Below are 25263 nucleotides of genomic sequence, written 5' to 3'. Positions count from 1 at the left end.
AAATGATTTACTTCTAAATTATAATCTGGTAATATAAATTTGGATAGAAACGCATAGATACATCAGATTCACCATGAAATTAATATTTGATAGAACAAGACTTTTGAGAAGAACCTTTCACTTATTTTTTTATTAATGACTTGAGTTTTTGTAAATTCATTAACTGTAATACAAAACTTCCTTGGAGCATAGATTAAAAATGACAGCAATATAAAGAACTGCAAGCACTGACCTCATAAAAAGTGCATCTACTGTGACATTAATTACAACTTGCTCTGTCAGGCAATTAAAACCTAGGAAATAGATAGAACAAATAGGATGACCCACCGAATATTTAAGTTTCAACAGTTAGATGTCAAGTAATCTAAAAAAAGGTCATATGACTTAGCAGTATAATCCAGTATCAGTAAGGCTAATGTAAAATGGCATACCTTAATTCTTTAGGTAGCTTATTTCAAAATCACAGAGCATTACGGTTTGATGACTCATTTTAAAAATACTTCAAGTCTTTACTGCAATTAATAATAACAATTTAAACTATAACAGCCAGTTAAAACATTACTACAGGCTAGATTACAAGTGAAGCGCTATCGTTAGTGCTAGGAGAAAAAACGCTATTTATGCTCAAATCCATATTACAAGTGGCACACTATCAAAATTACCGGAAATTCATTTGAACTCTCTGTAATTTACACTTTCCATTCCATTTTCTATGGGTAGCGTAAAGCCCTTATTTGTGCTTGTATTACAAGTTGAAAGTAAATGCAATTGTGCAAGCACAATCACATTTACCACTCAAACTCTTTACTCAACCTAAAAGTTTGCATAAAGTTTGTCCAAATGAAACAGTTACTCTAGACGCACTATTAACCCCTAAACCACCATTCCCCACATAGCAAACTACATAAATATACTATTAACTCATAAACCACCATCCCCTCACATCTCAATGTCTAAAATATACTATTAACCCATAAACCGCCATTCACCAACATTGCAACATATAAACTATACTCTTATCTCTTAAACCCCCATCCCCCCACATTGCAAAGTAATACACTAACATCTAAACTGTCAGGGTTTCAATAATTATTTGCTGCTTTTTATCTTGACTGCCATTTTGACCTATTCTCCGCACCTGTTGCAGAGTGTGTAATGCTGCTCACTACTCCCAGGCTCTTCTCTTATGGCCAAACTGGAGAACACCATCTGAGAGAGACAGGTTGCAGTCCCAGGATGATGATGTTATCACTTCCAATGTAACTGCCTCAGTCCTGTTTGCCATTGCCATTGCGTGGTCTTTGATCTTTCTGTGAGTTCCTGTGTTTCTGTCTCTGTGTACCTGGCTTGTTTGATGTCCCTTCTGGTTTCTGATCACTGGCTAGTTCCTGACTTCGCTGATCTTCGTATTCCTGACCATGGCTTGTATGACTATTCGCTTTGGTTCCTGACCCGGCTTTTCTGACTATCTGCTCTGGCTTTAACTCCTGGCTTGTCATTTGGCTTTTAGACTCATTATTTTTCGTTATTTTTCAATAAAGGTGTAATTAATTTAGCATTTTACATATCTGTCTGGTTCCTGGTTCCCTGACATAAACCCCCTAACTTAACCCAAAATAAAATACTCCAAACTTTGCAATAAAAATCCTAAAGACTTAAAAAAAAACTAAAAAACATTAACTGTCAAAATAAATTGAAACCTAATCTTACCTTTAAAGTTTTTAAATTTTTAAAAACCCTAACACTACAAAAAAAAATACATTACAAAAACCCTAGCATTACAAAAAATTGAAAAACGCTAACATTACAAAAATATAACAAAGTAATTACTAAAAATAAAAAAAATATTTACTCCTATTGTAATACCCCAAAGTAAAATAAAAATCCCAAAATAAAAAGACCTATTCTAAAACTAAACTTTCAAATAACCCTTGAAAGGGCATTTTGTAGGTTACTGCCCTAAAGTGAATCATCTCTTTTTCAAATAAAAAAAAACATTAACCCCTCTAACATTAACTCCCAACTCCCACCCCCTAAAATAAAAAAAATAATCTACAAAGTGCCCAGAAAAGGGCATTCGTCTGGGCATTGCCCTTAAAAGGGCATTAATCTCTTTTGCTGAACAGTAAAATAAAGAAAAAAAAACAAAATAAAAAAAAACTAACACTAACCCCCAAGAAGGTACTCACTGAAGATGATGATGGCGGCATCGCTCCATCTTCATCCCTGCAGTGGTCCTTCTTCTTCTCCAGTGTTGGTCCTTATTTTCATTCTGGCGGCAACTGCAGAATTCCACAAGGAGGGGTTAGTGTTAGTTTTTTTTTTAAAGATTAGATTTTTTATTGTACTTGGCAGCATAATATCTAAATGCCATTTTAGGGGCAATTCCCAGCCAAATGCCATTTTCAGGGCACTTTGTAGATTAGCTGTTTTTTTTTAGATAGTTTGTTTTTATTTTGTGTGTGTGTGTGGGGGGGGTTAATGTTAGAGGAGTTAATGTTTTTTGGTTTTTAAAAAGTGCTGGTTCACTTTATGGCAATGCCCTACAAAAGGCCCTTTAAAGGACTATTTGTAGTTTAGTTTTAGGATAGGGTTTTTTATTTTTGAGTGCATTTTTTTATTTTGGGGTATTAGAATAGGAGTATTTTTTTTTATTTTTTGGAATTTTAGATTTTTTTGGTAATGTACATTTTTTTTGTTTAAGTAATGGTAGGGTTTTTATTTTTAGTAATGGTATTTTTTATATTTTTAAAGGCGGATTCCATTTTTATTTAATTTGACAGTTAAGTTTTTTTTTTGTTTAGGTTTTTAGGATTTTTTGGTAAAGTTTGGGGTAGTTTATTTTGGGTTAAGTTAGAAGGTGTTAGGTTAGAGGTATTAGATTTTAGTGTATTACCTTGCAATGTGGGGCATGGCAGTTTAGGGATTAATTGTATGTATAGGTAGTTTTCAATGTGGAGGGATGACGGATTAGGGATTAATAGTATAGTTTAGACATTGCAATGTGGGGGGATGGTGGATTAGGGGTTAATAGTATAGTTTAGATATTGCGATGTTGGGGGATGGCGGTTTATAGGGGTTAATAGTTTAGTGGTGACTGCGGTGGGCTATGTGGTGGTGTAGGGGTTATTAGATTAGGGGTTTATGGTTATTATATTCTGGTTAGCGCTAGAGAAGTAATTTTAACTTTCAACTTGTAATACCAGTGCAACCCGACTCACGCAAAAGGTTTACCGCTAGCGCAATTAGCACTCTAGCGAAAGTGCTAGTTAGCGCTCCACTTGTAATCTAGCTCTACAAATCTGAATATATGAGAAGGATAAAAAAAGCTAGGAAATATTATATGCAGCCAATATTTAGTATCACAAGCTTTAAACATTTACACTCATGTAAACCCAAGGTTCTGAAAAAGTTTTATGAGAGTCAAAAGTAAGCTTTGTTTCATTATGAATTGTATCACTGTTTTTTCTTTAGTAGTTTAATAGTTAATGGTTTATAAACATACTTATTTTGGCTTTTACATGACTTAAACTAGTTTTAAGATTTCTGCACACTCTCTTTCTATTGTTTGTGATTTTTTTAAAAGTATGAGGAAAGAATTTGACTCCCAGAATAATAGTTCATAAAGTCAATTCAGTTTAGAAGTGTCAGATTTACATGTTGTTCAAATGTTCCAATTTTTTATTTATTTATTTTTAAAAATCTTCCCTCTTGAGTTTGGTCCTAACTGGGACATCTCAGTACATAATTAAATCACCTAGATAGTCTGGGGGATTTATATTGAGTATGAATCAAGCATTCTATAGTTTATAATGTAATAGAAAAAAATCCAATGGTGTTCAGTATGCTATCAATAATAAAGCCCGGCAGAAAATAGTATGTGAGAATGTAACAAGCCTGGGTCATTTTACAAGACTGAAATGCTCCTCGAGATTCATTTTCTGTTACATACTGGGATTTTGGAGCAGACTTTTCCCACTTTACAGGTATAAGATTGCATAAATTTAGTGCCCCAGTTTCTCCCCTCAGGAAACACTTCTCTCCCATGAGCTACAAAGAACCATACTTAACCTGAATCAAAACTTTACCCAAAATTTCATCTCTCCTGTAAATTATCTGCAGCCTCATACACAATAAGTTACCGAAACGACTTGTTTATTTTAAGCTAGCATTTCTATTGCTGTATTATGTCTTAAAACTCATTCTTATCAGTTATATTTTCTTTCTTTTTTGTTGTATAACTGCATAACACTTTTCTCATTTGTATACATGGAATAAATTAAAGCCCCCCCCCCCCTCTTTAGCTGAGGACCTGTTTCTAAGTTGCAATAAAGTGCATATTTAGGGTTAGATTAACTCCGTTAGACTTTGGCTTTTTGCACCCGTCAGGTTGCGAACATATTACAAGTTGAAAGTAAACATCCCAATGCATGCAAAAAGCTGAATTTCAAATATTCGGGCCGTGTTAATGTATTCTCCCATATACTTCAATGGAGCATGAAAGTAGACAAAACAAACAAACACCCAACAGGTCGCACAAACCCAATCACATTTTCTCAGGTGCGCTAACCCTGTGTTCTATTTATTCATATAGATAGATAGATAGATAGATAGATAGATAGATAGATAGAAAATAGAATATATCACTGACAAGCAGTGATATAAGCTTTGAAGCCAAAAGAGCGCAGCTGCAGGTGATCACACAAAAAATAAATTTAAAAAGATAGCTTGAAATGATCTAATAAATAACTCTATAAATCGATATGTGTACTCTATACCCAAAACCTGATTGATACAAGTTTAAAATAATACATATGAGAGATTGTTAAAAATCTATATAAAAAAACACACATATGCCTACATATAAATATACCTCAAGGTCAATATACAGAATATGAAAAATATTTGAAGACATATATACCACGTATACACCTTCTACAAAGCCCCCTACAAAATGCAATGTCCCTTAAAACTAAAATAGTGTCAATATGTCCCCATACAAGCTGCTAAGCACAAGACCCCACAAAAGTAGAATATTCTTTTCCCGATATTCCTAAGCATGAACAAAAAATAGGAAAGAAGAAAGTAGGGGCTGTGAAAAGCGCTAAATATGGTCACAAACTAACACCAAGGGAAGGGCAAAAACAAACATAAAATGAGAAAATATAGAGACACAGTTACACTTACAAACACCAACTGCGCTATAAAAAGTGCTATACAATGTACTATAAAAGAATAATACTAAAAAACCAGAGTGTGTTAAATTAAAAAACAAAAAATATACATGAGGTAAAATAAAAAGTCCAAATATATAAACACAGTCCAATATTGTGCACGTATTTGTGGTATCAACTATGAGATTGTGAGATGTAGAAAAGGATCCCAAGTGTTCAAATATATCTCCAGATAGTGAGAGGATTCCACACAAACCCTTTAGGGTATATACTCACAAGAACAACCCTCAATCAAAATGAGGAAATGATAAAGCGTAGATTGAGATCAAGTCGAAGATCACATACCTATATCACACTCATGGCTGTATGGATACGCTCCCTGGAGAGATGTCACAGTGAGCCAAATTCAGTCTCAGATGGTATATAGAAATAAGAGACAAACCAGATACGATAATAGTGCAATACAGTATACCACGATAATTTGAACTACATATAAACACTGCGTATCATCAGCAGAAATGTACACTCACATCAGAGCCCTCAATGATATGAGGTAACGAAAAGGCAACGATAAAAACACTCCCAATTAGAAGCAAAGAAATACTTCCAAAGAACCCACACAAAGTGGATAAAGTGATCTGCGGTTTTGAAATCAGTAATATATATATATTTATATATATATATGATTTTTTTGGTAATATATATATATATATATATATATATATATATATATATATATATATATATACGGATATATATAGCAATATCTATTTAAAAATACAACATATTCCCTTATGAGAAGATCATTGGAATGTGAAATATTTACAGTGAATACATAATAACACTTTATTAAATATGAATATTGTATAAATTTAATTTTACATGTTTTCATCTACATGACTGCAAAGGGCTCCAATGCACACACATACACATACACACACACACTTCAGACTTGAAAAAGGAAGACATTCTTCCGAAAGCTTGTCATCTTATAAATGTATAGTTAGTCCAATAAAAAAGTATCATTGCTCAATGCAATACTATTGTTATTTTGATCTATATATACATATATATATATATATATGTAGATAGAGAGCACTCTCACTTTCCAAACTTGATGCCAGGGTGCCAGCAGATGAATATGCACAGTAAAGGAAGGCACTCACTGGTCTTTTTCTTCAAAATAACTTTAATAATTGTGACGTTTCGGGGACACACTCCCCTTCCTCAGACAAAGACAAACTAAAAGTGACTGGACTTATAAAGCCAAACTAACCCCTCCCAGTGAAAATTGCGCCAAAACAGTTGTCATGGTGATCCTCAAAAACATTATAGTCATGTGATGAGTGTTACTCATGTGAATTAATGCTGTTCAACAAACTATGTAATGTTCACATATAGGTATATTGCAACATATTAAAAATTATATTAAAGTATGTGGAAACAAACTGATATATAGCATACTATACCAATAACCACATAAAGTGAACAAAAACACAAGTGTAATAAAATATAACATATTGTTGTGTTAAAAGGTATCGTGGGAAAAACTATACATTCTCCTGCTCTCAAAGTGAGTGAAGTGGATGAATACCTAAGTGTCCCCTAACACATATTGTGTCCCTGAACCTGTGTAACGGTGTCTATATCAAAGTGTATGTGAACTAAATTATGTACATAATAATAGCCTTCTGGATAATCTGAATATAAATGCTGATTGCATAACCTAATCAGAAAATCTCTAAACGTTAATTTAAGAAAATACTGTAAGCAGCGTTATAGGATCAAAAGTACTAGTCATTTCAACAATAATGAACTAGCAAGTTACAGCAGGTAATTCATCCTGTGCTATAACACACAAACCAGATATAGTAATACGGCTATGAATCCAACCATCGGCTCATATGTTCCATGCATTCTATCGCAGCCCTTTCTACTTGTTAACTCAAGGGAAGCATACCTGTTCCTTCTCTTTCTTGTGTATCCGTAACATCACCGTAAATACAACTAATCTGAGAGAACAGCGTGGCCCCACGATGAGTATCTGCGACGCACATAGCCGGCAATGTGTACTGACGTCAAGCAGCTGCACGCTGTATTGTGTGTCAGGTAGTCATGGTGATGGTACACGCTGTGGCGAGGATCATTTAGAGGGAATGCCCTTACTAGAATTACTCACATACTGTGTAGTCCAGCATTATCAAGTATATAAGTTAAATGCTAAGTCTAAAGGACTCTAAGCAGCCAATTCACTACGTGCAGTAATATGTGTGATGCAGGACTCTAATCACTGTGTCTATAATCTATAGAGTTATTCAACAGCACTATTTATAGAACATCGTATCTATTCAATCAGAGTGAGCCAAACATCAATGTTGCCAGTGATACATAAAAAGCCAGAGCTATATGACAAGATAAAAATAAGAATAAAAATAAAGTAAAATTAAAATAAAATTGAAAAAATAAATAAATAAATAAAAATAAAAATAAAAAATAAAAAAATAAAAAAATAAAAAATAAAAAATAAAAAATAATAAATAATAAATAATAAAAAATAATAAATAATAAAAAATAAATAAAAAATAAAAAATAAAAAATAAAAAATAAAAAATAAAATAAAAAATAAAAAATAAAAAATAAAAAAATAAAAATAAATAAAATAAAATAAAATAAAATAAAATAAAAAATAAAAAATAAATATAAAAAATAAATATAAAAGAATAAAATAAAATAAAATAAATAAAATAAAGTAAAATAAATTGAAATGTAACAGAAAATATAGGACAAAAACAAAACTGAAATTGAAATAAAGAAATGCAAGGACTGATGAAAATAAAAAAATAAAATAAATAAAATAAACTGAAGTAAAATAAAATAAATAACATGAAATAGCATAGAATAAAACATAAATAAATAAAAATAAAAATAAATATATAAAAATAAAAATAAAATAAATATAAAAATAAACCTAAAGAATACACATATATAAACATAAAGGATGAAAATATAAATAGAGACAAGAGTAGAAAAGAATCCCAAAAGATATGAAGAGAGTGAGAAAACAAAGCAAAGAAGTGCATAGAGAACCCAGAACATCCCATGAGGATATAGACAAAGAAACCCCAAAGAAATTAAATAAAACAAGGAAGAGGAGAAAAGAAACTAAACCCCATAGTGAAAAACAAAATAGAAGGATGAGAGTGGAGATGAATGGATCGTCAACTCTCATAGGTAGAATTCAAAGGATAAAGTCATATAGTCCGTCTTCTACTCTAACTTCTTCATAGATATCCACTGCACAGCCATCGGAGTCCCCAATAGTTCAAAGGAAACAGTGCCAGTCCAGGTTCACGTTCAGTCCCTTCGGGCGTCTTGGCATGTATGAAGGAACAGGATGTTCCCAAGGAGGGACTAACAAGGGATGATACACAGAGGATGACATGTGTAACTAGATACTGCCCAGATGTAAAGAACATAGGACAGTGTCTAAGGACCCACTGGCATATCATTAAGGATGATACAGGTCTTCCATTTGGCGAATGGGGAAGTCCAAGAGTGGGATTCAAGAGAAACCGCAATCTGAGGGACCAATTGGTAATAACAGACCCCAAACATTGTTATGATAGAAAAACCTGGCTATCTTCTAACAAGAAAGGGTGCTATCGTTGCAGTGGTTGCACTACCTGTCATGCGATGATTCCGGGGGCGACCTTCCGTCATCCGTATACAAATGTAACTTTCAAGATACAACATTACTTGACCTGTACCACGACACATGTGGTTTATTTAATCAACTGCCCATGCGGTTTATTCTATGTAGGGAAAACAGTGGATGACATCCGCACCCGCATGGCGAACCATCGATCGGCCATTAGAACAGCCATCAAAAATCATGGAAGTGAACAACCGGTGGCACACCACTTTGCTATCAGTGGACACAGTGTACAGGATCTTAGATTTAAGCTCATAGACCATGTCCCTGTGCCCTCTAGGGGTGGGGACCGGGACAACAAATTATTACAAATCGAATCCAAGTGGACCTTCCGTCTTAATACCATACGCCCGAAGGGACTGAACGTGAACCTGGACTGGCACTGTTTCCTTTGAACTATTGGGGACTCCGATGGCTGTGCAGTGGATATCTATGAAGAAGTTAGAGTAGAAGACGGACTATATGACTTTATCCTTTGAATTCTACCTATGAGAGTTGACGATCCATTCATCTCCACTCTCATCCTTCTATTTTGTTTTTCACTATGGGGTTTAGTTTCTTTTCTCCTCTTCCTTGTTTTATTTAATTTCTTTGGGGTTTCTTTGTCTATATCCTCATGGGATGTTCTGGGTTCTCTATGCACTTCTTTGCTTTGTTTTCTCACTCTCTTCATATCTTTTGGGATTCTTTTCTACTCTTGTCTCTATTTATATTTTCATCCTTTATGTTTATATATGTGTATTCTTTAGGTTTATTTTTATATTTATTTTATTTTTATTTTTATATATTTATTTTTATTTTTATTTATTTATGTTTTATTCTATGCTATTTCATGTTATTTATTTTATTTTACTTCAGTTTATTTTACTTCAGTTTATTTTATTTATTTTATTTTTTTATTTTTTTTTTATTTATTTTCATCAGTCCTTGCATTTCTTTATTTCAATTTCAGTTTTGTTTTTGTCCTATATTTTCTGTTACATTTCAATTTATTTTACTTTATTTTATTTATTTTATTTTATTTTATTTTATTCTTTTATATTTATTTTTTATTTTTTATTTTTTATTTTATTTATTTTTATTTTTTTATTTTTTATTTTTTATTTTTTATTTTTTATTATTTTTTATTATTTATTATTTATTATTTATTATTTTTTATTTTTTATTTTTTATTTTTATTTTTATTTATTTTTTCAATTTTATTTTAATTTTACTTTATTTTTATTCTTATTTTTATCTTGTCATATAGCTCTGGCTTTTTATGTATCACTGGCAACATTGATGTTTGGCTCACTCTGATTGAATAGATACGATGTTCTATAAGTAGTGCTGTTGAATAACTCTATAGATTATAGACACAGTGATTAGAGTCCAGCATCACACATATTACTGCACGTAGTGAATTGGCTGCTTAAAGTCCTTTAGACTTAGCATTTAACTTATATACTTGATAATGCTGGACTACACAGTATGTGAGTAATTCTAGTAAGGGCATTCCCTCTAAATGATCCTCGCCACAGCGTGTACCATCACCATGACTACCTGACACACAATACAGCGCGCAGCTGCTTGACGTCAGTACACATTGCCGGCTATGTGCGTCGCAGATACTCATCGTGGGGCCACGCTGTTCTCTCAGATTAGTTGTATTTACGGTGATGTTACGGATACACAAGAAAGAGAAGGAACAGGTATGCTTCCCTTGAGTTAACAAGTAGAAAGGGCTGCGATAGAATGCATGGAACATATGAGCCGATGGTTGGATTCATAGCCGTATTACTATATCTGGTTTGTGTGTTATAGCACAGGATGAATTACCTGCTGTAACTTGCTAGTTCATTATTGTTGAAATGACTAATACTTTTGATCCTATAACGCTGCTTACAGTATTTTCTTAAATTAACGTTTAGAGATTTTCTGATTAGGATATGCAATCAGCATTTATATTCAGATTATCCAGAAGGCTATTATTATGTACATAATTTAGTTCACATACACTATGATATAGACACCGTTACACAGGTTCAGGGACACAATATGTGTTAGGGGACACTTAGGTATTCATCCACTTCACTCACTTTGAGAGCAGGAGAATGTATAGTTTTTCCCACGATACCTTTTAACACAACAATATGTTATATTTTATTACACTTGTGTTTTTGTTCACTTTATGTGGTTATTGGTATAGTATGCTATATATCAGTTTGTTTCCACATACTTTAATATAATTTTTAATATGTTGCAATATACCTATATGTGAACATTACATAGTTTGTTGAACAGCATTAATTCACATGAGTAACACTCATCACATGACTATAATGTTTTTGAGGATCACCATGACAACTGTTTTGGCGCAATTTTCACTGGGAGGGGTTAGTTTGGCTTTATAAGTCCAGTCACTTTTAGTTTGTCTTTGTCTGAGGAAGGGGAGTGTGTCCCCGAAACGTCACAATTATTAAAGTTATTTTGAAGAAAAAGACCAGTGAGTGCCTTCCTTTACTGTGTATATATATATATATATATATATATATATATATATTCATACATGTATTTTTTGTGTTTATATGTTTATATATGTCTGTAAATACATAAATACCCATACACATACATAGATACAGTAAACACATATAAACATACAGTATATATCCATATTTGGACATGTGTATCTCTATGTTAAAACCCTTTGCAGACCTTTTTTTCTAAAACCTGAGACTTCATAGCTTTGAGCCCTTACAACTTTTTAATGCAATTTATTTTTTTGTAATAATTTTTTATTAGGCAGTGTTATTATGAGTGTAATTGTACTTTTAAATGTCATTTTGAGGGGGCGGAGCCTGACTGAGCTTGGAGATGGACGTGTAATCTCTGAGCTCCACGCTGCATCTAACTAAAGTCGGCAACAAAGATACCTTGCTGAGACAAAACTTGTGCCTCAAGGCAGCTATGTGAAGGCTGAATCTACGCTAGCAAAAAAAATCTTTTTTTCCCTGCCTTTTACCTCCAGCTGCGGCTATTAGAAGCATCTCCTCACCCAGACTAGAGGACTCGCGCCAAAAGTTCTAAGGCCCTGACTACCGGGAGAAGCGCTATGTACTCATAGCAGTCACACCGGGACTGCCTAATATACCGCAACACCGGACTGAAGCCCAGAGACACAGATTACCTCCCGGTGACGGCAACACACGCATGACTCCTTCCTCTGCTCTCTCCCGGTTACACAATGACACGCAGGTAGGCCGCGGAAGCGGACAAAAGTAACGGGCCGGAACTTAACATGGTAGCAAATCTACAGCTGGGAATGAGAATCCCTAGAGGATATACCAGCCTTAGTTAGGCGAGATTCTGCCATGAATGAACGTTAAAAGATGTGCTCTAAATATATGGGTGCAGTGAATTAGCAGCAGCACTTAAAACCACATTATAAGTCATAAGGAGAGGGGAAGGAGAGATAAAAGCATGCAGTTTTTTTGATGAGGTGTGTGTGAGAGGGGGAAGAAATCTATAACAGAGTGAGCCCTAGAGAAAAGAGACCACAATAAAATAAGAAGGGGATACGATCCACTTAGGTGTACCCACACCCAGCAACAAAAAGGGAGATAGAAGCCTTCTTCTCTCACAAGATCTAGCAACTGGCTGATGCCTCTTTTATATAGCCTCAAAGACTTTTCAACATAATCTATGTGTACTACCTTCTCTCCCTAATACAGCTTACATAGAGACCTCCTGATTCAGAGAGGGGTCACCCTGTCTTCCTTGGGACTACTACTCATCTTACAATACAATCCCCTCTCCCCCAGCTTCTACACTATAGATGCCAATAGTTTATCTACACTAAAGGGCTATACCACAAACTGTAACCATATATATTCCCCTGACCCAGCTGGGCCAAAGATCTAACTCCTTGAGGATTTTCTGCTCTCCTAGCATGTCATCCAGAAGGCTAACTAAGGGAGAGAAACCTAACAAGTCTGCTACTGTGAACACCTTCTTTAAACCTTCCAAATCCAATAAAAATACAGAACTGGTAGCAATGGAAGCGGGAAGTGATTCAGAATCAGCCACCACACCCCATACTTCTGGGGAGGATATGACCCCCGTTACAAAAGCCGATCTAAGAGACCTGGTCTCAAAACATGATATTACCAGTAACTTTGATAGACTCTGGGAAAAGATCGACAACATGCACAATGCAGTCACCGCGAGCCTCTCTGATATTCGATCAGATATGGCCGACCTGGGAGGCAGACTCGACATACTGGAAGAACACAAGGACACAGTTACCGATGAAATAGCGGAGGCCTCTCAAACCATTCAAATTCAACAACAAGCCATTGCAGATCTACAGGACAAGGTCGACGATCTTGAAAACAGATCACGCAGAAATAATATAAGATTGAAGGGGGCCCCAGAAACCATTGCTAACTCAGACCTCCACACATACTTACAACAACTCTTCCGTGGCATCACAAGTGACCCAGAGGACTCTGAATTTGGGATAGAAAGAGCACATAGAGCGCTTAAAGCGAAACCTAAAGGAGATGCACCCCCAAGAGATGTCATTGTTAAACTCTCCTTCTTCCAAGACAAGGAGAAAATCCTCCAGGCCTCTAGAACCAAGCCAACCTACAAGTTTCAAGGAACTGTTATCCAGTTCTTTCAAGACCTTAGCATTCGGACACTTCAACAAAGAAGTTCTCTACGACCTCTAACTACTCTCTTGAGGAAACTCCAACTTAAGTACAAATGGGGATTCCCCTTTGCCCTATATATCCTCAAAGACAACAAGACCCATACAGTTAGAGAACAGGAAGAAATAGGTCCAACATGCAAACTCTTGGGTATTGATACCCCACTCATACCTTCTGAGGACCCACCGCAATCCCAGTCTACCCTTATCAGACAAAATAGATGGACAAAGGTGAATCGCAAAGGAACCAAGAAATGAATCCTTACAAGAGAAATTGATCACTTTTGATGTTACTCAACAAACTCTACAGGACTCGAAGTCCCTTACTTCTGGCCCTAACAGGTCCTTACAAAGAACTTGCACTCTACAATTACAGGGCCTACTATAGAAACAACCCTCCTCATGCCCTCATGTGGAGATGGGCTGGCACTGTCCACCCTTCCCTCTCTCCCTATACTGGAAAGTGTAGCTGTTCACATGATAGTTTTCACATAACATCATATCTGTTCACCAAATATTTTAAGTTTAACTGTTGCTGACTTTTTAAATTGTTTTCTTTTAATGAGACAATAGCAGCTCTAATCCTGATACGGTAATGTTACTGTTTTTGTTGTATGTTCACCCACAAGGTGGGCTGAAGTTGCACCGTTATGTAAATGTTTTCTCTTATTGTTTTATGTTTCTTACTCTATTTCTTACTTCTTTCAAGGATGCCGGGACCACCTTCCTCCCTGACTTAGTAACCTTCACACTCAGGCAACCAATGGACAAGCCGAATTACCCCAGTCAGTATGTATCACACAGCTCTAGAGCTATTTTACTATTGCTAAGATTCCCTATCTTAACACTGATATGACCCCTCAGATACACCTTATCTCTCATAACGTGAGAGGATTAAATACCAATATTAAACGTCGCACAGCAATGTCACAGTACCAACATATAGGAGCTAATGTCATTTTCCTCCAGGAAACACACTTTACACAGACTATAATCCCTAAATATTGGGCTAAACATTTTACACAACATTACCATGCCACCACAGACTCCAAAAGAAGGGGGGTATCAATCTTGATTCACTCGGGCCTTCCTTTCGAACACGAATCCACTATAGCAGATAAGGAAGGGAGATATCTCATTGTTACTGGCCGTCTGCTTGATTCACATATCATTTTATGCAATATATACGCCCCCAATGAAAACCAGCACACTTTTTTTCAGAACATTTCCACTTTACTTACCAATTGGTCACAACATAAGATTATTTTAGCAGGAGATTTTAATATCAACATGTCCAAACACATAGAGGGCATCACTAAACTCACACCTAAACAACTCAGGCACAATAGAATAGTCAACGCTATTCATGAACACTTAACCCCACATGCACTTCTTGACTCATGGGTTACTCTGTACGGTCACACAACAGATCCTACCTTCTATTCATCAGCCCACAAAAGTTACACGAGAATTGATTATATTTTCACCAGCCAAATTCTCCAGCCTCTACTCCAGACATCGACAATCCATCCTTGTGTCTGGTCTGATCACTCTATCCTTACGATTCAGTTAAAAGGACTAATAGACACACATAGAGCCAGAACTTGGACCTGTGACCCCTCACATTTCAAAGATCCAATATTCAAAGAAAAGCTCACCCACGCATTCACTGAATTCTGGGACACTAACAGAGGCTCTACATTAAATCCTATTTCCCCCTGGGCGGCACATAAGACATATATCCGGGGTCTGCTTATAAGGGAGAAAACAATACGAAATAGCCAATATAAATCACTATTATCACAGTTACACACAGAAATACAAACTCTGGAGACCCGCCACAGACTAACACATAGAAAAGACATACTCTCTACATTGGAAACTAAAAGGTCCTATTTAGCCAATCTTTTAAATAAACAATCAATTAGAGCAATTCAGAAGCTCAACACCCAATATTATATTTATGCAAACAAACCGGATAAATTCCTGGCCCACAAATTAAGAGAGCGATGTAGGGCATCTAACATTAGTTCAATCTTCTGGAGCAAGAAAGGAAAAGAATACACTTGGAAGCACTCACAGGTCACTTATTGAGTCATTTTAATATCGAGAGATCAAAAAAATGAAATCCAAGATTGGAGGAGACATACACTTGACTATAATTAAAATTTAACTTTTATTGGGGTTCGAAAATAAAATAGGAAAAAACTTTAAAAACACACTTATGTACCGATTGTAGTCTATTTGGCTTGTCGTGTCGCTGTACAGAGTACTTAAATTACTTCTGCAAATACTCCTATATATAATATAATTTGGGTTGCAGTTAATTAACCTGCTTACTATTCGCTGTTGTCTGTGTATACTATACTTATATATACCTAGAATTGAGTATAACTGTTTCCGGTTAAGTTGGATATATTACCAGGTTTAACCATCTGCAGAGAAAGAGCAGTTTATAAATATAGTCTTTCTTCGCTCGATTATCTGAGAGGTTGATTGTATCTCTATTCCCACATATGTATGTGTTTCAGTCTGAGTATTAAGTAATGAAACAGTGTCTCAAATACACTGTTGTATAATAATAATGCACAAGATTGTTTATGTATTAGTGTGTGCTGATGTCACACCCACAAGCATATCAAACATTAACTAAATATTTGTTCCCACGCGATTACCTATTTCAGTCAAATTATTAAATATTGATACAGTGTTTCAAATACACTGTTAAATATTAGTGGTTCGCAAGACTGTTTGTGTATTGGCGTGTACTGGTGTCACTCTTACATGCATATCACAATCCAAATATTTCTCATTTGCTCTGTTATATATTAATAATTCAGCAGAGTGTTTTTGCATTAGACTGTGCCGATATTCGCTGCTTTTTGTGTGTAATAAACTTGTATATATCTCAATTTAAGCAATATAATTTGTCGTTAAATTAGGTATATTACCAGCTTCAACCATCTATAAATTATACAAGGCAGTTTATAAGTGTACTGTGTTTATTCAGTTGTCTGAGAGGTTAACTGTGTCTCAGTTTTCACACTCTTATACAAATTTCGGTCTAGAAAGTTTTAATAAAAATCACAGTAACTTATGTCCTGTCATGTAATAGTGATTCACAGGACTGTTTGTGTATTAGCGTGTGCTGGTATCAGCTATACTGTAAATATTATGGGTTTATATATCTCTCCATTTAGACAGAGCCGAACTCCATTCAGTTGGATGTACTAACAGTTATGACCATCTACCGATCTAAGACGGCCGGTATTGAGTAACATACTTATTTACCTGCTCTATTTTGTAAGAGGTTAGCTGTGTCTATCTTTTTACACACACTTGTGTTTAATAGTTTAAATCTTCAATAATGTTGCAACGACCTAACTGCACATTTGTGACTGTTTATGCATTAGCGTGTGCTGACATTTGCTGCTATTTTTAAAAAAAATTGATATGCTTATATAAATCTCTGTTTTGTACATACATGTAATCCGTGAGATTAGGTATACTGACTATATTTACAGCTGTAACCGTTAACTTCCTGGGAGAGTAATATGCTCTCCAGCGTTCTCGAGTGCTAGGTTAATTAATACAACATGATTGTCAGTGACACTTGGCTAGCCGGATCAAATGTAAATATTAAACCATTCCTAGCTCTCAGTAGACTTAGAATAAATTGAGTGAAAAGACTACAGTAATTGAATCGGTAGCTTAAGGCTTACTAAAAACACAGGAGCTCCTAGGACTCCTCACCATTGCCCTAACGTCCCTGACATGTTTCGCCACGTAACGTGGCTTTTTCAAAGGTGAACGCGCCGCACTGTGGTCGGCTATTTAAGGCTACTGATTGTCACGCCCCCAATGGGCGTATCATTGCCTACTGACCTATCGATGTAAAGTGTAACCATTCGTCATAGATGGGTGGATATTGGTGAGTTATCGTCACTCAAATTTAACTGTTTCTTAACCAACTAGAGGATTGGGCATGATTTTATGAATGAAACTTCCATTTTATTAGAGTTGGGAATGGAGAACCTGAATTTACTATTCTGCAATGTCTATTGAACTCAGTGTAGTAGAATACTTTTACATATGAAGTAAATTTACATGATTTGCTACCTAAGTTGGTTTTCATGATGCTACTTTGGTGAAATTGGGTACAATCTTGTGATGTGTTTGTATCGATTCTTTTGTCTACGTACAATACCGGGGATTGTGAGTACATAACAGAATTTTTAGAATAAACTGAGTTGCTGCTGTCATACCAATATTGATAGATTGTATAGAGTTACAAGAATTAGTTGTTTTGATATAGATACAATAGAGTAACATTGCATCATGTGATTAGCTCATGTTATGTAACTACGACATGTCACCATTATCATGTCTGCGACTGCTTTGCTTTGGAACGTTGTTGAAGTTACTTTTTTATTTCAGAATTATGAACTCCCTATCAGGTTTGGGATACATAAGTGAGTGATACTTGATCATTTGGATTTAAATGTGAAGTGTTGTGTGACCTATCTTGGTTAAGTGTGTAACAATGTGATGCTAATCATTCTGGGGTGATTAATAGTGCGAACATTAAATGTGTATATAAGAAATTAGAGTGTATGTTTACTATTAAGTATCTAAAACAGGATTTCTTAGTGTATAGGGTCAGCCCCATATAGATTATTATGGGACATTAGAAAATAACAAATTAAAGTGATACTTGATATTTTAGTGTGACATTTTAAATGAAGAAATGTCTGAAGCAATTCATTGAGAGCAATGCTGTGAAATTGGATTGGGAAGGTGAAACAAAACGTGTGTGAGTTTGTGAATATCGTTTGATTAATTGTGTTAAAAGGGAAAAAGAGGGGGGGGGGGGGTTTATTTTGAGCTTTATGATAATTCAATAGTTTACCCTTGATTATTAGAGGTGATCTTGAAAAAGCATATTATATCTGCATAATTTGGTAGTATTCAATTTGATAAAAGCATTTCCTTTACTATGACAAGGTGTTTACACAAAGTTCTTATAGAAACGAGACAAAGTTGTTGAATTCATTTAGTCCGTAAGGTTGTACAGTATTCAATAGAAAAATCCATTTACTCTCTGCTTGGAGTAACATATTCTCCAAATTTCCGCCTCTTATGCCCAATTCTTTCTTTTCAATGCCAAAGCATTTGAGATCCGATTGTTTTGAATTGTGACGCTTGAGAAAATGGCGTGCTACAGAGGTCACATTTTTACCCTCCTGTGCATCTTTAGCAGCATTTTTGATATTCCTCAAATGTTCTTGAAGTCTTATTCTGATTTTCCTCGTTGTCATCCCAACATAGAACATATTACATGTACATTGCAGGGCATATATTACACCCTCTGTATGGCAATTGATGTAAGATTTAATCTTATGCCTTTTGTTGAATCGATCACAGAGTTCATCTTTTTTAATCATAAAACTGCATGTACTGCAGGTACCACATTTAAATGAGCCTTGTTTGAATGCTCCCTTGGTTTTCGGGCCTTGTAGATGACTGGGACTGATTAAGTCCTTAAGATTTCGGGTTCTTCTGTATCCCGTGTGGACCCTCTCTCCCAAGATTCGTGATAGAATCGGGTCAGAGGTTAGTATGTGCCAGTTGTTCTGTAGGATATTTACAATTTGGGTGCTCCTTGGATTGTAAGTGGAGATAAATCTGATTTGGTCTTGCTGAGATTTCTTTTTCTTTTTTAGTAGGTCCCGTCTAGATGTATTTCTAGCTTTAGATTCTGCTTTTTTAATGGATCTGCGACTATATCCTCTGGATATGAGTCTTTCGGTAACCTCTTTAGCTCTCTGTTTGTAGTTGTCCTCAGTGGAACAGTTACGTCTCATTCTGAGAAATTCACCTCCTGGTAGAGCTTTAATTGTATTTGGAGCATGTGAGCTTGTACTATGAAGTAGGCTGTTGGTAGCTGTCCTTTTGCGGTGAACATCCATTGCTAATGTACCTGTTGCAGTTTTTATGATTTGGAGATCAAGAAAGTTGATTTTTGTCTGATCAGCTTCATATGTGAGTTTGATGTTAATATTATTAGAATTCAACCTTGCCATGAATGTATCTAATTCGTTTTTGGTGCCTTCCCAAAAGAAGAGCACGTCATCAATGTAACGAATCCATAATGGGATTTTGTTTAGGTTGTCAGTGTTGTCATCTGAGAAAACATATTTGTGCTCCCACCAGCCTAGAAAGAGATTGGCATAGGTGGGAGCACAGGCAGTACCCATCGCGGTACCCCTAGTTTGGAGGTAAAAATTATTGTTGAATGTAAAGAAGTTATGAGTGAGAATGAACTTCAACAATTGCAAGATAAAGTCATCATGAGCAGGGTTTTCTTCTGAACCCATTGCTAAAAACCATTTGACAGCTTGGATTCCCAATTCATGTTTGATGCATGTATATAGCGATTCTACATCAGCAGTAACTAGCCATGTTGTTGATGATAGATGTACATTGTCTAGTTGGATGAGGACATCCGTTGTGTCCTGTACGTAAGATGGTAGTTGGGGAAGAAAATTTCTTAATCTGAAATCAATATATCTGCTGGCTTTTTCAGTGAGGCTGTTGATACCTGAAACGATTGGACGGCCAGGCGGATGATTTTTATTTTTGTGGATTTTGGGGATCAAGTAAAATGTTGCCACTGTTGGATCATTCACTTTCAAGAATTGAAATTCTTTACTTGTAATGATGTTGTCATATTTTGCCATATTTAGAATATTCATGTATTCTTGAAGGAATGTTTGGTTGGGATTAAATCCCAATTTCTTGTAGCAAGAGGTATCTTTGAGTTGTCTATCCGTCTCTTGTTTATACATGTTGATTGGCCATAGCACAATGTTGCCTCCCTTGTCAGAGTTGCGGATAATTACATCATCCCAGTTTTTAATCTCATGCAGTGCTTTCTGTTCCTCATATGACAGATTGTGTTGAGTTTGTGTATTTGATAATTTAGTTATTTGTTCACAAACCACATCTGTGAATGTCTGAAGTTGGGGGCATTGTTTGAGTTTAGGCATGAAAGTGGATTTGTTTGATATCTTGTCCCTCCATTTTATTTCTTTAGATGACTCTGATTCCAATTCTTCCTCTGGGTTATTTTCAGATAGTAAAGATTCCATCATTTCCAGGGTGGATGTTTCCTCATCAGACCACTGATGGATAGATGTTGTATCACTTAAATTTGATCTACCACTATAGAATCTTTTTAAAGCTATCTTGCGAACAAACAGCTGCACATCTTTGATGGTTTCAAATTTATCAAGATTCGAAGTGGGACAGAAAGACATTCCTTTAGATAATAGCGATCTATGTGAGTCTGACAGTAATTTTTGGGAGAGGTTTATTATTCTTAATGAGTCAGTCTCATTTGTGAGAAGGGGCTCGGAGCCCTCTGGTAAGGCTTTCGGTTCCTGTTGTTTGTCTTGTTCGTTGTTTGACTTTTGTTTTGCCTTTTTGCTTTGCCCCCTGCCTCTTCTGGTGTGTCTGTTTGTGAAGAGGCGCCTGCTCCTAAAAAAACCTTCCTTTTTCCTCGTGTTATTCTTATGTTTCTTTCTGAGTTTGATGTTGATGGTTCTGTGTCTGATTCCTGAGTTTCTGACTCTTCCCCTTCCGTGTCAGAAACATCACTCTGAACTATGTTTACTCTTGATGGTCTCTCTCTGTTGAAGTTAATTTTAGTTTTCCATTTGTATACTTTTTTATTCTCGTAATCAGTTTTGTCCCTGTTCAGTTTGCCCTGTTTGGTTTGTTTTATTTCATTCTCGTACTTATCTAACTCCTTTTGATATTGTTTGTAGTTTTGCTCAAAATCTGTTAGCGTCTCAAATTCTTGTAATTGAGTGTTCAGTTCTTGAACCTTTGTCTCTAAGAGATCATACTCTTCTGTATCATGTTTGATAAGTATTTTCATTAATTTTGTTGAACACTCAGATAGTGCATCTTCCCATTCGATGTTATGTTGGGGATTTCGGAACTCAAATGCTGGAAATAGTTGTATCCTCAGCCCTCTTGGAATAAGCTTAAGTTCTATGTATTTCTCAAAAAAATGGTGATTCCACCAAAGTTTATCTTGTTTAAACATAAGTTTATGAATTTCCTTGAGGGCTGAGTTCATTTTATCTTGTATGTTTAGAGTGTTGGTTGAAGGATTTTTAAATACATCGTTAAGATCAGTTTCTCTTTTACGTTGTCGAGATAGTCTGTCTTGCTCCCACTTGGATGCCATAATGAAATATATGTAAAAATAATCACTGTTTTGTTATAACAGTCTGACTGTGTGCTCTATTGGAAGGAAACCTGAGAATCAGGTATGGAACTAGAGTTTGTGAAAAAAGGGATTACCAATGGCACTACAGGTATAAATAGGACCTGTTTTATTTAAATGTCTGGCCAACTTGTGGGGCCTTTGTGTTATCAGCCAACTGAGTGGCTAGATTTGGTGCTATGTGTATAATACTGATTTCTGGAGCAAGAAAGGAAAAGAATACACTTGGAAGCACTCACAGGTCACTTATTGAGTCATTTTAATATCGAGAGATCAAAAAAATGAAATCCAAGATTGGAGGAGACATACACTTGACTATAATTAAAATTTAACTTTTATTGGGGTTCGAAAATAAAATAGGAAAAAACTTTAAAAACACACTTATGTACCGATTGTAGTCTATTTGGCTTGTCGTGTCGCTGTACAGAGTACTTAAATTACTTCTGCAAATACTCCTATATATAATATAATTTGGGTTGCAGTTAATTAACCTGCTTACTATTCGCTGTTGTCTGTGTATACTATACTTATATATACCTAGAATTGAGTATAACTGTTTCCGGTTAAGTTGGATATATTACCAGGTTTAACCATCTGCAGAGAAAGAGCAGTTTATAAATATAGTCTTTCTTCGCTCGATTATCTGAGAGGTTGATTGTATCTCTATTCCCACATATGTATGTGTTTCAGTCTGAGTATTAAGTAATGAAACAGTGTCTCAAATACACTGTTGTATAATAATAATGCACAAGATTGTTTATGTATTAGTGTGTGCTGATGTCACACCCACAAGCATATCAAACATTAACTAAATATTTGTTCCCACGCGATTACCTATTTCAGTCAAATTATTAAATATTGATACAGTGTTTCAAATACACTGTTAAATATTAGTGGTTCGCAAGACTGTTTGTGTATTGGCGTGTACTGGTGTCACTCTTACATGCATATCACAATCCAAATATTTCTCATTTGCTCTGTTATATATTAATAATTCAGCAGAGTGTTTTTGCATTAGACTGTGCCGATATTCGCTGCTTTTTGTGTGTAATAAACTTGTATATATCTCAATTTAAGCAATATAATTTGTCGTTAAATTAGGTATATTACCAGCTTCAACCATCTATAAATTATACAAGGCAGTTTATAAGTGTACTGTGTTTATTCAGTTGTCTAAGAGGTTAACTGTGTCTCAGTTTTCACACTCTTATACAAATTTCGGTCTAGAAAGTTTTAATAAAAATCACAGTAACTTATGTCCTGTCATGTAATAGTGATTCACAGGACTGTTTGTGTATTAGCGTGTGCTGGTATCAGCTATACTGTAAATATTATGGGTTTATATATCTCTCCATTTAGACAGAGCCGAACTCCATTCAGTTGGATGTACTAACAGTTATGACCATCTACCGATCTAAGACGGCCGGTATTGAGTAACATACTTATTTACCTGCTCTATTTTGTAAGAGGTTAGCTGTGTCTATCTTTTTACACACACTTGTGTTTAATAGTTTAAATCTTCAATAATGTTGCAACGACCTAACTGCACATTTGTGACTGTTTATGCATTAGCGTGTGCTGACATTTGCTGCTATTTTTAAAAAAAATTGATATGCTTATATAAATCTCTGTTTTGTACATACATGTAATCCGTGAGATTAGGTATACTGACTATATTTACAGCTGTAACCGTTAACTTCCTGGGAGAGTAATATGCTCTCCAGCGTTCTCGAGTGCTAGGTTAATTAATACAACATGATTGTCAGTGACACTTGGCTAGCCGGATCAAATGTAAATATTAAACCATTCCTAGCTCTCAGTAGACTTAGAATAAATTGAGTGAAAAGACTACAGTAATTGAATCGGTAGCTTAAGGCTTACTAAAAACACAGGAGCTCCTAGGACTCCTCACCATTGCCCTAACGTCCCTGACATGTTTCGCCACGTAACGTGGCTTTTTCAAAGGTGAACGCGCCGCACTGTGGTCGGCTATTTAAGGCTACTGATTGTCACGCCCCCAATGGGCGTATCATTGCCTACTGACCTATCGATGTAAAGTGTAACCATTCGTCATAGATGGGTGGATATTGGTGAGTTATCGTCACTCAAATTTAACTGTTTCTTAACCAACTAGAGGATTGGGCATGATTTTATGAATGAAACTTCCATTTTATTAGAGTTGGGAATGGAGAACCTGAATTTACTATTCTGCAATGTCTATTGAACTCAGTGTAGTAGAATACTTTTACATATGAAGTAAATTTACATGATTTGCTACCTAAGTTGGTTTTCATGATGCTACTTTGGTGAAATTGGGTATAATCTTGTGATGTGTTTGTATCGATTCTTTTGTCTACGTACAATACCGGGGATTGTGAGTACATAACAGAATTTTTAGAATAAACTGAGTTGCTGCTGTCATACCAATATTGATAGATTGTATAGAGTTACAAGAATTAGTTGTTTTGATATAGATACAATAGAGTAACATTGCATCATGTGATTAGCTCATGTTATGTAACTACGACATGTCACCATTATCATGTCTGCGACTGCTTTGCTTTGGAACGTTGTTGAAGTTACTTTTTTATTTCAGAATTATGAACTCCCTATCAGGTTTGGGATACATAAGTGAGTGATACTTGATCATTTGGATTTAAATGATCAAGTATAATTTATAGATGGTTGAAGCTGGTAATATACCTAATTTAACGACAAATTATATTGCTTAAATTGAGATATATACAAGTTTATTACACACAAAAAGCAGCGAATATCGGCACAGTCTAATGCAAAAACACTCTGCTGAATTATTAATATATAACAGAGCAAATGAGAAATATTTGGATTGTGATATGCATGTAAGAGTGACACCAGTACACGCCAATACACAAACAGTCTTGCGAACCACTAATATTTAACAGTGTATTTGAAACACTGTATCAATATTTAATAATTTGACTGAAATAGGTAATCGCGTGGGAACAAATATTTAGTTAATGTTTGATATGCTTGTGGGTGTGACATCAGCACACACTAATACATAAACAATCTTGTGCATTATTATTATACAACAGTGTATTTGAGACACTGTTTCATTACTTAATACTCAGACTGAAACACATACATATGTGGGAATAGAGATACAATCAACCTCTCAGATAATCGAGCGAAGAAAGACTATATTTATAAACTGCTCTTTCTCTGCAGATGGTTAAACCTGGTAATATATCCAACTTAACCGGAAACAGTTATACTCAATTCTAGGTATATATAAGTATAGTATACACAGACAACAGCGAATAGTAAGCAGGTTAATTAACTGCAACCCAAATTATATTATATATAGGAGTATTTGCAGAAGTAATTTAAGTACTCTGTACAGCGACAC

The sequence above is a fragment of the Bombina bombina genome, chromosome 2, assembly GCF_027579735.1.
Source record: "Bombina bombina isolate aBomBom1 chromosome 2, aBomBom1.pri, whole genome shotgun sequence".
Lineage (NCBI taxonomy): Eukaryota > Metazoa > Chordata > Amphibia > Anura > Bombinatoridae > Bombina > Bombina bombina.
Note: the sequence above shows the minus strand (reverse complement) of the source record.